Raw genomic sequence first — 13150 nt, forward strand, 5'->3', positions numbered from 1 at the left:
CTCTTAATGAGAAGTTCTTAAAAGCTAATTTTGTGCTGATGGCAAACCTGTGATAAGAGCTGGTGCCAGCAGCTGTGCACACAAGGACTGGCTGTGTACTCTTTAATTGAATGCATGTCTGTTATCCCAAAGAAAGCCCTCCTTTCTGACACCCCTAGGTCCCCTTCGTGCCCACCTTGTAACTCTGCACCTTCTGATGCTGAGCTACCCTAATTTCCTTTCCGGGGGGCTGAGGTTCCCCTCCTGGCTCAGGATTTGGCCCTTGGGGGCTGGCGCTGTCCCCACGTGCTCTGAGCATTGGGTTGGTGACACATGGGTGCGATTGTGGCACGTGTCTGGGTTACAGCACACAGAGCTGGCTTGTAAATGAAGCGTTTTGTTAATGCCAGAGGAAATGGATAGATATTAATTGTTCTTCAGTGGTTTGTCATTTTTCATGGAGGTTATTGATGAGCTAACAGTAATGTGAGGGAAAACAGTGGAAGGGAAACAAGTTGGGAACAACCTGAAGTAAGAGGAAACCCCCCCGTACCAGCTGGAGGCAGAGCTGGCTGTGTGTTAAGCTGAAGTGTTTCCAGTAATTTGCCAAAATCCAAATGTTTCATGAATTCCTCTTGGCTTCACCAAGCTGCTCATATAAAAATTTCTCCTGAAAGTCAAAACACTATTTTAACACTTCCAGAATGAGCCACTTTGATTTTCCCCCATTAAATCTGTCGTCTTAAGTTCATTTCATTATAAAGCCCCCAAATTTGGGGTCTGTGCATGTGCAGCTTTGGACGCAGCTTAAATGAAAAAGGCTGGTACTGAATCCAATCTAACATCATGGTGATCATCTTGGGCCAGCTCTGGGGAGGGGACTCTTAATTAACTGGATAGGCATTCATTTATTAATTCCTGCAATTTAGCAGGGAGAATTGCCAATAAAATGGCAATGCTCTTTTATAGCAGTGGCACTCTGCACGCTACTTGCAGTTCAGAGAGGAGCAATGAGCAGGTACACATTCAGTGATTTGTGCATGGAAAATTTCATGCAGCAGAAGGAACAAAATCATTCATGTTGGATTCTTTTGCCCTTTGCAGATAGATGTGTATGGCCATGTAGAGAGTTATGGTTTCTTTAAAGATGTGGATACACACCAGCCTTTGGTCTTGGTAAGTCAAGGGGAGAACAGAGTGCACTTGAGTTGCTTTTGCTGTGAATTTATAGAAAGCTTTGACCTTAAAGGGAATAGCATAGCTTTGCTCTGTCTGTTTGCACTCTGTGTTGCTCAGTGATGTTGCCTAGCTCTCAGCATGGTGTTTCATTTGTACATGAATTTCTAATAATCCTCCTTCTGTGCTTCAGTCTCTTCCCCATCTTTCTCTTCTCTCCAGCCTCCACATTCCTGGCAGTGGGTCAGGTTGTGCAAGAACTGATAGACAAAACAATCCCATGTTCTCACTGTCTTTAAACATGGGGGGCAATTTTTCTTGGAGGAAGGCCTTTTCCACTCTGATCTAAGTAGCATTTCAGTTTTGCACCCTAGAAATCCCCCTCTGAGAACAGGGCCAGGAAAAGCTTTCCCTAATTAAACACAACAGCAAGCAGTCATTTAAATGCATCTCTTTACTGCTTCCCCTGCCCTCACCTGATGTACAAAGCAGTTTGGCTGGCACATGGGTGCTGCTCACGTCTGCTGGCCTCTTAACCCTTCTGCCTGCAGCTCCAGCAGTGACAGCCGCATTGCTTGGGCCATGGCTGTGCCCACGTCCCCATGCAGGAACCCAGGATTTGGTCTGAACCCAGCCTGGGTGACCTGTGTGATGGGTGCTTTCCTCCACATGTTTCCTTTTTTTTTTTTTTATTTTTTAAGATAAGGAAATGTGGGAAAACCTGGGGAAAATCTAGTTTGTTCTGTATGGGGAAACTATTTTTCTAGCTGTTCTTGGGCAGAGTCACTTGGCATGTGTTGCACAGGGCCATAAAGCAAGCTGGGCATCCCCAGGGTGGCTTTCATACTAGCACTTGGGGTTGAGTAGGTGCCTTAATGTTTCTGTAAACCCTTCAGAAAAGCAATTCTGACCGATCGCTCCCAACACTCAGAGCGGGACCAGGAGTCCCGCGGGTGTCACCGTGGCGGTGACGGCGCTGCCTTGGGAAGGGACACCTCTGCGCAGCCTCCGCGCAGGTTCCTCTGTGCTGGCACGTTTGGAACTTCAAAGGCAGGAGCTGAGAGGTTTCTGAGAGCCTCGGCTTTGTTATTCATCTTCCCTGGTGCTCATAAATTATCAACAAACAATCTCAGCTATCAAGTCAGTGAGGAGGACCGGGTAATTATGTTTGTGGTTCAAAATGAGGGTTGTCAATTTTAATTAGGGAAAGCTGAGGGCACAGGGAATTTTTAATGTTACCACCTGAACTCTCCAGTGCTGCACAGAAAATAATTGTAAATGAAAAATTAATCAGGGCTCAGTAAGCATTGCAAGGGGCATTTCTTTTCCTCATGTTTTATTTTCTTCTCTCTCTGAAGCAAATGGGGATCTAGCTATACAATTGCCAACAGGTTTGCTTTTAGGAAGAAAAGCTCACAGGCACGTACCAAAGGGGAGCAAGGCACTTTGTGCTCCTGCCTCCTGCAGTGGTGAGGAGGACACCAGAGCTTGTCCTGGGGATGGGGCTGCTCCCTGTGCAGCTAACAGCCGGGAACATCAGTGCCATCATACCTGCTGCTGCTAAAAACGAGAAGCTTCATCCTTTAATGTCACCAGCAGCCGGAGGGGCTGCCTATGTGACTGCGGCTTCTGAGGAGCTGGCAAATGTCAGCCCATCACAGGGAGCGGGGGCTAAGTTTTAATCAGCGGGCCAGCATCCTCTCCTAATTTATTTTCCTTCATTTAGACAGGATTCGCTGGATGGCATGCGATCCTGTGAATATTTATAATGAGAAATTTTTCTTGCTGCTCCTGTGATTAACTAATTTGGTGCTTCCCAAGGACACGCACATGAAGGTCAAAGCTGAAAAGGCTCCGTCCTGTCCTGGCGCTTTCCTTCGGGCATCATCAGAGTGGTACCAGGCATGACTTCAGCTCATCTGCACACTTGCTAGGAAGGATTTTTCCTCAGCTAGGCAACACCTCCTTGTTCCGAGTGTGCTTTGTATCACCAGAGCCTCATCCAAAATAATCTCAAGACAGCAGAAAGATATTTTAGTGGGCTTAGGTCAGGCCCAGAGTGAGTCAACTGCAGCAAATGAGCTCCCATTTGCTAATGCAGTCTTATAATAGTCAAGCTGCACACAGGCACTTGGCAATTGTAGTTAAGTCATAAAAAATAATGAAAAAATGCAGTTATTTTTTTAATACTGTATACTTCAATCATGGTAAGAATATACTAAATCTCTGATTAGAAATACCTTGAGTGGCTTGGCTGATGCTGGTGGGGAAGATATAATTTACAGCAGATGACACGTAGCCAGCCGGTTTCACAGCCTTCCTTACAGTCCAGCGATGCAAAACCAAAATAAACCTGGGCCAGCTGCTGAATGACAGTCCTGCAGTTGCCTTTTGGTGGTATGTTGAGTAGTCCTCAATCAGAAACTCGAAGGACAGATTCTGACCTTGTAAAGCCAAAGGGTTCGTCCATGTACACCACCTGCAAAACCTCAGTGTGTGGGTTTCCAGGTGACTCCCACACTTATTTGAGGAACTACAGGGACTTTGTGTTCCCAGACTCTGTAGCGCACAGGCACAGCTGTGGGCGCTCAGACGTTCCTTCTGCAGCCCTAAAAAGCAGGAAAGTGTTTGTGGTGTGCGGGCACAGCTCAGGCAGGGCAACCCAAACCTCACTGATGCATCACCCGAAATCAGACCCTGGAGAAAGTCTCCTTGCTTCCTTCTAGAAATTTCAGCTTCTCTTGTTGCCATTGCTGATTTGCAGCCGTGCTGATAAATGCGGATATTCACAGCGAGGCAATCTGCAGCCAGGCTGAATCGCTGCTGTGAAGCTTGCTTGCATACCGCGGTTTCTCGTGCCAGCTGTTTGACACTGCAGGGTTTGGAGAAAAGCCTGCACGTGTGAAGCGCGCTCCTGGGAGCCTCCATGTCTGCAGCTGTTCCTGCAAACTGCAGCTGGGTGTGCTTCAAGCTTTGCTGGGATTTGGGGATAGGAGGTGCAAGTCTGGCACAAAAACCATTTGGAGGTTTTGAGATGGAAGAACCATGTTGTAGATTAATCTTGGACATGATTAACACCTGGTGACTTGGCTCTTCTTTCTTGTCCTAGCTCAATGCAACTCATTGCACTGGAAGAGGTTTTATCCTTGCTTAGGAAAACTGCTGGCTTATTTCCTGTAGTCATGCATTCTGAAGAGAAAGAACCCAGTTAAAAATATGGGTTGTTGGCCAAAACCAACTGCTTGACTGGGCTATACGAGAATGACCCTGGTTCTGCCAGCCACTTCTCCACATTACCCCTGACTCCCTGCATCTCCTCTGCCTCATCTGTGAATGGAGAAAACGAGGCAGAGGCTGGTTGGTGAAGTGGTGGAGGCAGGAGGCAGCTGCTGTCGTCCTCCTGTCCTGCACATCCTCGCTTGCCTGGGCACCACTCCCTGTACCCAGGGGCTGTGGGGCAAGTTTGTCCCAAACAGCACTTCTTGTGGTATAAATGGCAACTGGGTGAGGCTCCCCCTGCAGTATGAGGGGGGACACAGGGGCTCCTAGGGGCTGGGCTGGTGCCACGCCATCCCCTCCCAGCAGCTGCGCCAGGCACGGCCCAAAACATGTTAAATCACATGGAAATTCCCTGTTTTCATCAGTCCTCAGGCTGGAGGTGACAGAGCCAAGAGAGGCTTCATCAGCTGGATTTTAGAAATGGTAATGAGCCTGCCTTGCTTATGCATGCTCAGAAATGCCTCGTGTTCCTCCTGAAGAGGGCTGTTCAGCCAGCAGAGTCCTCCCTGCAGAGAGCATCGCCCGACAGCGACAAACTCTGCTACACCAGGCAAAGGATCTGACCCCAGCTCCCACAGCCCTGTGGCATTTATTTCTGGAGTCTATCATACCAGTGTGGCAGGGGGTCCCCCCCCCCAGAGCAGCCTCTATGTGCACAGGTGCTGAGCTGGTCACAAGCAGTGTCCAGCTGTGAGCATCCAGCAGGGAACCGCTCTGAGCAACCCTGCCTGGGTGCTGTCCTTTGAGGGCTTTTGGTCCTCATTACGAAGCTGTTCCCAAAGATGAGCATAAAGAACCGCAAGCGCCTTCCCCCCTGTCTGTTTGCATTTGTGGGATCTGACCTACTTTTTGTTATTTGTACATAAGGCACAACAGCATCCCTTGTATTTTTGACTTGCCGATATGCTGCAGGAGCACTCAGCGCCTGGAAGCCTCTGCCAGCTCCAGCAGTGAGCAATGGAGACTTGTACTGCAATATTCACCTTAGAAAATCTGCCCCCAAGGTAAGGAAGGTGGTTTTGGGGGAGGCTGATGCCACTGCACTCGTGGTGACCTCCCAGTCCTCCACAAGCATCCCATGGCCACGCATTTCTGTGTACCAGTCCGCAGGGATGCATCAGCCTTTGGGGGGCATATGGGAATGAAGCCATTTCTACACTATGGGCTGCAAGGGGCACAGCTGGGAGGAGCCCCCACACACTTTGCAGAGACCCTTTGCTTTCCCTCTGCCCATCCACTGGCTGAGGAACAGCCATGGAAAAGATATCCAGGATGCGGTGAGGACTCTGGAAGTGTTGAGCTCAAACAGCAGGGAAACGTTAATATATGCTCTTTCCCCTTGAAAATATTTCTTCAAAAGACACTGCAGCTATCTGGGATGTTCCTACACAACAGCAAGTCATAAATGATGGCTTTCTTCGAGCAGCACAGACTGGAAGCTCAGTTAAATTCATCAAATTAACTGTCAAAATAATCTTCCAGGACTTGATGAGCCCAAAGATTAAACAGCATGTTATTTCTTCTTTGTGCTTTTTTATCTTAGCAAAAGGGATTTACAGTAGATTCCAAAATCCATATTTTAAATGAATTGCAAATAGTTTCTTGTAGATTTGGCCCATATGAAAAGGATTATTACCCAAAACAACGCCTTTGTCAGGGGGAATGTAGGTTAAAGAGAAATGGGAATGTAAACAAATGTACAGGCTTTGCAGTGAATTCTGCAGGGGGTTTGTGTATTTATTCTTTTCATTCTCTGAGCCTGCCTTCCTATGCAATTAAAGGGTCCGGCTCTTCCTTGCAAAACATACGATCATTATTTTTTTTTTGTGTGCCATCAGTAAATATTTGGGCTGAAACTGTTTAAACATAAGCTTTCAATAATCTTTGTTTTGCTTTTTCCTGTTCTCTTGCTGAGTCCTGGTTTGGATTTCCATAGACTAAAAATATATGATTTTGTTTGAAGAGCTTAGATGATCTTGTTCATTTTGCTGTTTATCTATTACCAGGAGCATCTAATCCTTCTTTGATTGATGTTCAGCGTCATGTAGTTAAACAGCAATCCAGGATACGTAGCAGGGAGTTATTATTCTTCACCAGGCTCTTCAGATACCTAAGCCTGCTGCTGACATCGTGCATCCACCGCATATTAAATTGTATTGCCCTGACAAAGCCTGTTGTCATAGGTCAGGAGCAAAAATGTTAACAGATAGATGCAAAAGGGTGATAGAAGACAGTAATGGCAGAGGATATTAGGAGGCATAGGCCAAAGAAAGAGATTGGTAGTAGTCAATCCTGATTTTCAAGATAGCAATGTTACTCCCAGGCACCGTTCCCCGCATTATTCATGTTTGAACACTGAAGGGGAAGAACTGTGCGTGTCCAATGCCTGGGTCCAGCCTCAGCTGTGATATTTATCCATGTAGTTTTTTGGTGCTCTGAATCTCAGCTTCCCTTCTAAGAAGCTTTTTAGTGACCCACTGCTGATTTCTTCAGTTTATTTGAAGACCCGTAGGGTAGAGAAGCAGGAGAGGAAAAGAAAGCCAAAGCTTCCAAATGATTTCCCCATCTACTGGGCTTCTGGATGTTCACGTCAAAGGTAGAAAGCCATGTTAATTACAGGCATCTAGAAAGAGCCATAATCATCTGTCATTCATGGTGACAGGATGACATCTCCTGTTTGGATGGTTCAGCATTACCATTCACAATCTCAAGAGCTCAGGCTGCAATGATAACTATTTCTGACACCCCTTGGAGATGAGTTTGACATTTTTGAAGTATGTGTGTGCAAGGGAGGTCATATGGCATGCAGGTACGTGTTAGAACCTTCCGCAAAGAGCAAACAGGTATTTGGTGCTGAGCAACTTTGGGGTTGGAAAAAGGAGGAAATCAGCATGGGAAAAAAAAAAAAAAAAAAAAAAGGAAAGAAAAGAAACAAAGGCAGGAAACTCCTTTCCCCCCCATACAGCTTGTCTTGCTGATTGACCACTATGTCCTGGGTCACGTTAAGCTCAATGCTGTACATGTCTAATGATATGGGTCTCCTCCAAGTAGCAAAAATGAATGTGATAAGTCATTAAGCTGCAGAAACTCCATTGTGCATCTCATTTGTGCTCCGTGCCCCTTTCACCAGGGAGCAGGCTGGAACACAAAGCTGCCATCCCATGGAGCAGGGCCTGGGGCTGCTTGCTGGCTCAGGAACCTGGCCAGAAGTGCCCTCCTCGAAGCCTGGCCTTCATCTTCTGTCCCTCAGAATCTTCTTGGGGATTTTATTGCTTCCATGAGAAGTCCCAGTGAGAAATGCTTGTTCAGAAAACAGACAAAAACTATTAGCCACTGAGAGTTGGTCTGTTTATTCCCCGCATCTATGACTGCAACTGCCATCAAAATCTTGCTTAAGAGGGCCTGAACTGAGTTAATCAGAGTGGGGGGCAGGAATGCCAGACCCAAATAACAGGGCCAGCAAGAGAAATCTGGGAGTGAAATGAACCCATGTGCAGACTGATGTATCTGTGCAAGGCAGGGCATCAGGATGTCAGATCGGTTTTAGCTGCGCCTTGGGTTTTCCCTGTCAGATATCAATCTTTTGGAGAGCTGGCATCTCTCTTCTCTTCCTTAGCTCTGGCTTCACTGTGTACCTGCAGAACATGGATCTGCTGGCTCGGAGCCAGCTCTCATGGATCTGCTCTCCTCGGAGCTGTGTGGGAATCGTGATGCCCCGGCCTGTGTCACTGCCTGCCCCACGTGTTGCATGCCCTCCTTGCCTGCGTGCCACTGGGGCTAATCCCTGTGTTACGCTGCGGGTACATCACAAGCTGGGGTTGGTCACACAGCTCGAGTGGTGAGGAATGCAGAATCCTTCATCGCTTGTGATTAACAATGTGTCACGAGAGGTGAGAGTCGTTTGTCTGCGGAATTTGTTAACAGCGTGTAATATTAATAACAGAAATGAATAAAGGAGAAAACAACAAAAAAATCCCCGTCCAACCCCAAATCCAAGATAAATAATGTAAGGAGTGTCTCCTGTGATCATCTCGCTACAGATTAGATCAATAGCAACACCTGAACGCAGCCACGAGAGTGGCTCTGAGCCCAGAGCTCTGCAGCACCGGTATTCACAGCCCTTACCATGGTTTATTACACAAATGTTTTCCCTGCACATCACAAGGTTCCCTGGCTGGCTAATATACAACACTGTTGAAATAAATATTTTGTTAATTTTTTTTCTTGCTAGAGGAGAGATCAAGTAGTAACTCTTCACTGCCACTGGGAAAGAATATGCAAAGCTGGTTCTTTTAAAGGTCACGCTTATATTAGAAACTGAGAGTACAGATAGAAAAGGAAATCTACGCTCATTCTGCCCTTTGGGTGGATGTGAGACACAGCAAAGTTTGGTAAGTAGAAGTACTTTTTATACTTATGGAATAATGCAGTCTGGGCTCTTGGAGGAAGTTGGCAAGAATCTCTGCTGGGTCTTGCCATGGGATTTCTAACTAATATGACGAATTTCTTTGTTTGCTGTGTTTATTTTTCTTCCTCAACTGAACCAGTCTTGTAGCGTTTATTGTGTAATTCATTATTTATACCACAGCATTCAGCTGCCCTCATCAGATCAGCTCCCTCTGTGCAAACACACAGTGGGAAAGTCCCTTCCCTAAAGAGCTTTAGCCATCGGTGTTAATGAGAAGACAAAGGTGCCTGCTGCTCTCCCGCGCTTTGTTCTCGCTCACAATAACAGGCAGCTTGTTTTCCACCATGTCCCACTAGACGATGGGATTTTACCTCCCATGGGTTTTTGCCAAGAGCCAGCACCTGGACGGGGCGGTGCAGGTTCGGGCCTTCTTTGCCCATTCTGGGAACGGATGGAGATTTGCATCACGCTCCTTTCCTGTGAAGACATTGAAGTCTTAGCACATCACTGTTTTCTTTTAAATAAATAAATAAATAAATATTTCAGCTATGGGAAGTTATCATCTGGGTGCCTGTGTGTTAGGCAACCAGAGCGGCCTTGCTGTTCCTGACAGGAATGCTGCAGGAGGCAAGGCCAGGGCAGCATCCTCCAAGCAGGTTGCCTCCACGTGGAGCTCTCAAAAGGGCTTTAGCTTCCATCTTTGTCTACTATACAGCTTTCTATTCCCTATTCAGGAAGCTATAAAGAAAAGTTTTCCCACATTCTTGGTTATTAGACAAGGGGAGCACAATATGTGATGATGGTTAAAATGATTTATGATCTAGAGTATTCCAAAGGATAAACAACACAGAGAAGGAGAGAACTGCTGGACCACAATCTTCTGGCAGCACATGAAAGCCCAATAATGATCTTGGAAATGTATTGATTCAGGGATTAGCATGAAAGGCATCCAGCTAGGATGCTTTGTTCTGTTTTCGGTGGCATCATCGGAGACCTTGAGGAAGGTCGGTAGATCACGTTGACTCTCGGTCATTCCAGCTGGAAATTGTGTAAGAAGCAAAGTCCTCGTGGAGGACCAGATGTATCCATGCTTATTGTTCCAGGGTAAATAAAAGAAAATCCTTTTCATTTGTTTGAGCAGCTGCTGATCTCCTGTGAATTTTCTACTTCATCATTTTCAGAATTTGGCTAAGTAACTGTACATATTTCTAATTATATTTAAAGTGTAATTTAAATACACACTTCTATTGCCATTGTTATGAAATGTTATGAGCCACACTTTAAAAGTGTAATCAGAAAGGTTACAAGAGCAGTGACACAGAAAAAGCCCGTTGTGCTAGCCAGGCACATTTCTCTTGACTACATTACACGAGGCTTTTTGAGAGGGGGCAGAAAAGCAACATCATGAAATAAGACCTGGAGGATCTCTAATGGTTTCTCTCTTAAAGCACAGCTGCTATGTCATCCTCTTCCACAGCTCCATCTCAGCTATTTCTGCAATGGGGGCCATTCAAACGCAGGCAGATAGATATGGCTGGAAGTGCAGACTTGGCACCATATCGGATGCAAAGAACATCATATACCTCACAGGAAAATTAAGCCATGCCAAGGGAGAAGCAGAAAGCTGACACCTTGTGCTGCAGCTCCAGCGTGATGGGTGTGCATCTGCCTCTCCTCATCCACCGCTTCAGGTTCCTGCCCAAAACACCCTGGTGACACCTCTGCAGCTGCAAGAAGGCAGTAACTGATTTTAGGCGGTTTCCACAATACACCAGGCTGACTGCAAACTGTACAGCCACTTAATTAACGACCTGCTGGCTTCATTCCCGAGTCCTGGCTCCTCCATTTAGACTATTCCAGTCACATACGCTCCTGAAACAGCTTTGGCTTTTACAGATGCAATCCAACAGATGAATAAATAACAATAAGCTCCTGCTGGAATGCATTCAGGAAACATTTGATAGGAACTAATTTATTTTACTTTATTATTTAGCAAGCCAATACATAAACTTACCTTACACAACTGCAGGTTAGCTGATGCACTCACTTTCTGTTAGCTTTCAGTTGTGTTACTGAAAGCCTCGAGTATATTTTTGGAGAGGGAGTTATGAAAGAAAGATACTTTTTTTTTTTTAACGAGGATTCATTGGAATGGTAGGAAACCAGAGAGCGTAGAAGAAAGATGCCAAATATATTCTCCTGGCTGTAAATAGCCACTACCGCAGTAAGTCCTTTTGCTAGAAATGGTGCATTTGCATTACTGAAAAAGAGTTACGGTGGTCAGGGTGAACACGGGAAGAACCACGATGCGTTCACTGGCTTTGGGAAATGGTCTGGGTCCCCAAGATGTCTAGCAAACCTTCAGTCATACCATCTACTGTGGAGGTGTTTTGTTTTGTTTTGTTTTTTTAATTTTTAGAGTTCTTTTGTAGTTGTTGTTGTTGCTGTCGGATTTATCTGTTAGCCAAAAGAGTTTGAAATGCTTAGGCCCCAGTCCTCCAAATGAGAACCAGTCGGAGGTCTTTAAGTCTTGCAAGGGAAGAAATATGGTAATATTCTCAGAAAACCTTGTGCCCCTGTTATATAGAAATAAGCACAAACTGAATATGGGTAATTCTCTGAAAATTTTATGGGCAGTCCAGATAGTAAAGGGATATAAATGGAAATCCACCTATCACATATCGGGAGAAAATGAAAGTTGAGTATGTTGCACGCTTGAGCTGCTGTATTTGTACAGTCATTTATTCAGCAGTCATCCTGGTAGTTTTTCTACCCCTTCAACTCTGAAACTGTAGAAAACGACAGTTTCTTTGCGTGGTTATACGGAAAGTACACTTTCCATTTCTTAAAAAGGCCACAACGTTCACAGAAGTGGAATGACATTTTATTCAATTTTAGCACATTTAACAAAATTTAGAAATAGTTTAGTTCATAGCTTAGTTCATAGCTTAGTTCATCAAGAGATGTGTCTACAAAGCCAGTAACCTGAAAGTAGGGGGTTGGCCAGTAAAAGCAGATTTACAGTTCCCAGGAGAGAAAATAAATTGAGAAGAAACCCAAAGCTTAGGGAAATAAATCTGTATTTGTGTAAATTCTGATGTATTTAAGAAATCAGTTATATGAGTAAAAGTGGCCAGTGTGTAAAAAAGAGAGTGTCCAGATGTAGACAGATCACTTTGAGGACAGAGAAGGTCAAGTGACTTTCAGCACTATCAGCGTCCCCAGGCCTCAATGGGATAAAGTGAAGAAAGAAGTGTAACCAAGGAATAAAGAATATCGAGTGCGCTAGAAAGAGCTGTCATCAGTTAATTTCTGGGGTTAATGTTAACGCAGAGCACCACGACATATGCCAGTGCTATCTGGGGGGAACAGCGGCAGAGCAGAGCTTCAGAGAAGTGTTCCAGCCATAAATTCTGTCTTCCTCTCCCCCCTACACATAAATATAGATAAGTGTTCTGATAACCCGGCTCGGATTCTGAAAATGGTTTCCCATTTCCGTGATCCCTCTCCACATACAAGCTGTCTTTTTTGGGTAAGTGATCAAAAAAGACTTTGTGGCTGCCTTCCTGCGTATTTTAGTTCTGCTCCTGAACTGAGAGCACCCCGAGCATGCAGCAAGCCTTCCTCACACCTCCGCCAGCCCCAGCTGCACTGGGTTGTCTCCTGCTCTCCTGCTCCTGCTTTGAGGAATTAGTTAGACCTTCAGCTCTACCTAGAGCTGAGGGGCTTGTGGGGGTGGCGATGCTGCATGGAAAGCAGGCAGCCTGAGACAAATATAGAAGCTGTCAAGGGAAGCTTGTTTGAAGCATGTCCCCCCAAACCCACCAGTCTATTATTCTAGCCATAAATTTGTCCTTCAGTGTTTGTTTTTCTTGTCTTAGAGTCTGAAAGACCCATTTCTAACACTGCGAAATCTCAGCTGTCATATCTGCTTCCCGCTTATTGCAAGCTACGCACTGAAGCACTGTGCCCTTTCATATCAAATACATCATTAAAACAGATCCTTTTTCCCATCAGAACTAAACTCTGGGTGCGGCAACTCAAGCATTTTCTCCAGCAGCAAAGCCAGTGAGAGGCGTCCCCACCGTGCTGACCCCCTGGGCCTGCCTGCACGTGCAGTGTCCGTCCCCTCCCAGCACCTGTGGGGCTGCCCCACGGCTTTGATCCACGTGGATTAAACCCAGCGCTCTGTAAACGTGGGCTTCAGCTCAGCAGAGAGGGGCATCGACCCCTAGGACCGAAACGGGTGTCTGTGTAACCACATCTCCAGGGGGCTGGAGATGCTCTGATGGCATCACTGCTGCTCAC

The 13150-nt window shown here is 45.9% G+C and overlaps 1 long non-coding RNA gene across 1 annotated transcript; it reads left to right on the forward strand.

Moving 5' to 3' along the window:
* The first annotated feature begins 1080 nt into the window (after positions 1-1080).
* LOC118173553 lies at positions 1081-10297 on the forward strand. Its single transcript, XR_004754280.1, has 2 exons — positions 1081-1155; positions 9558-10297. It is a non-coding gene; the product is annotated as an uncharacterized LOC118173553 (long non-coding RNA).
* The last annotated feature ends 2853 nt before the right edge of the window (positions 10298-13150 follow it).

The sequence above is a fragment of the Oxyura jamaicensis genome, chromosome 13, assembly GCF_011077185.1.
Source record: "Oxyura jamaicensis isolate SHBP4307 breed ruddy duck chromosome 13, BPBGC_Ojam_1.0, whole genome shotgun sequence".
Classification (NCBI taxonomy): Eukaryota; Metazoa; Chordata; class Aves; order Anseriformes; family Anatidae; genus Oxyura; species Oxyura jamaicensis.